The 2201-nt window shown below is 42.5% G+C and overlaps 1 protein-coding gene and 1 non-coding gene across 4 annotated transcripts in view; one reads left to right on the forward strand and one right to left on the reverse strand.

Moving 5' to 3' along the window:
- The window catches only part of AKAP2 (A-kinase anchoring protein 2), a 478916-nt gene that overhangs the window by 150135 nt on the left and 326580 nt on the right, over nucleotides 1–2201 (forward strand). The window lies entirely within an intron of this gene.
- Nucleotides 1466–1572, reverse strand: LOC111723690. The gene has a single exon (XR_002772184.1). It is a non-coding gene; the product is annotated as a U6 spliceosomal RNA (small nuclear RNA).

A 2201-nucleotide genomic window follows, 5' to 3' on the forward strand; every position in this document is an offset into this window, starting at 1 on the left:
AGACTATCAGCAGCCTGGCCTCCCAGGGGAGGGGGCCTTTTCCAGGCTTTCCCCAGCAGAAGTGGGTCACTCCCCTGTAGGGAGACAGGGCACCCAAGGCTTCAGGGAGCAGAGGAGATGATAACTTAATCCTGCAGCTTTTCTTCAGGGGAGGGAGGGAGGCCTCCCAGGTCCTGAGAGTGTGCACATGCCAGACACCCTGGAATACCTTTCATCAGGGGTTAAGACTCTGGATGTGGACAGGTGCCAGGCTGACATGGCTGAGCACTGGGGACTGCAGTGGCTGGGAGGGTGCTGGTGGGGTACAGCCTCCTGAGGGACAGGCAGCAGCCAGCTCCAGCCCATTGGTACTCTGGGAATACGAGCCCAGAATCATCTCCTTTTTCAAGAGAACATGGAAATCCAACATTTGAAGGAAGTCTGTTGATGTTTAAACGCTCACAACAATTTAAACACTGTGTGGCCAAACCAAACATAGCACAGATTTTAACGCAGTATGGGCTGGATTCATTCCCTGTCTCAACCACCTTCCCTTCCCCCTCCAGCCCGGGCCACCCGTTTTCACTTCCATCACTCACAGCATATATATTTTTCAATTAAATTATAAAGACAGTGGTATGTAGGTATGGGTGTGGGGTGGAGTAGGTACAGATTGAAGCTAAGTGAGATGCAGATACGTTTAGGTATGTCGGGTGAATGGGTAGGAGAGGCTTGCCAGAAACCCATTTGTGATAGAAGGGAGGGCCTTCTGGGGTCTGGACCCTATGAGAAAAACACAGTCTCAGGTCAGAGTCAAGGCTGCTACTTATCTGGCATGCAGGGTAAACTATGAGTTCTCTATAAGAAGCAAGAACTACAAACACTTTTAAGAAAAATTGATTAACATAGAGTGAAATTGACTTTTTAATATATTCTTCTCTGAATTTTAACACTTGGGTAGATTTGTATAACCCCCAGCACAGTCCGTGTACAGAACAGTTCTAGAAACTTCCCCAGGAAGCCTGTTTTTTTTTTTTTAAATGTATTTAATTTAATTAATTCATTAATTTATTTTTTTACATATACATGTGTTCATTAGGTTTCCACTTTTTGCCTTCACAAAATTAAAAAGGCTTAAAATTTAATAACAATAACAATGTTTAAGATAAGGACTAGAAATAAAAAGCTCGTAAAGAACGAATGAAGATAAATACATTCAGGAAATAAATCATAAGCACAGAGATCATGTATACATTAATGCATTCATGGGGTACAATGTGCTGATTTCATATAGAATTAGGAGCGTTTACATCACACTGATTAATATATACCTCACCTCATTTACTTAATTATTGTGTTAAGACATTTATACTCTATACTTAGTAGATCCGACATGTACCCTTGCATTATGCACCATAGGTGTGATCCCACCATTCATCCTCCCTTGATCTGATCTCCCCCCTCCCCTCTCGTCTCCCCCTTCATAAAAAATATGGAACGCTTCATGAATTTGCATGTCATCCTCACGCAGGGGCCATGCTAATCTTCTCTGTATCACTCCAATTTTAGTGTATGTGCTGCCGAAGCAAGCACAGGAAGCCTGTTTTTAAAACTTGGTCAAACATCTGAATGTATTATATGTAGTTCTGTGTGGACTCACCTTATACCCCAAGTTTGAGGACTCTAAGAATCAGTTGGGGTGGAAGGGTTGACCAGAACAGGAAGCTGAGGTTCCCAGCCATGGGTAGGGATGGTTCATAATCAGCATTGCCCCCCTTTCTTTATACGTGGGTCACCATGAAAGTTTTGAGACAGACTGTGCTATGGTCCATTATTCACTTCTAAGAAACACAGTCAGCAGCATCCTTTCTGATTCCCCTGTGTATATTTCACCTTGCTTAGCTTATCAGTGTGGCTGGGAGGGCTTCATTTATTTCCATCCATGCAGATTTTACGTTTCTTGATTTTTCTGTATCTCAAAACTTTTGTAATGACCCACACATCACAAAGTTTTGTTTCTTCCCAATAAATAACGTCTGCTCCTGCCTGGATCATCTTTTCGCTCTCTTCTACCCTAGTCATCACTTTTAGCAAGTAAAAATATGGGATGCCCAGTGATTGCATGGGACATTATACTAAAAAATGATTTGCCATTTATATAAAATTCACATGTAACGGGACGTTTTGTATTTTATCTGGCAAACCCTTTGCATAGAGGCCAC

This window comes from Otolemur garnettii, unplaced genomic scaffold (assembly GCF_000181295.1).
Source record: "Otolemur garnettii isolate 467f Iridium unplaced genomic scaffold, OtoGar3 scaffold00014, whole genome shotgun sequence".
NCBI classification, from domain to species: Eukaryota; Metazoa; Chordata; class Mammalia; order Primates; family Galagidae; genus Otolemur; species Otolemur garnettii.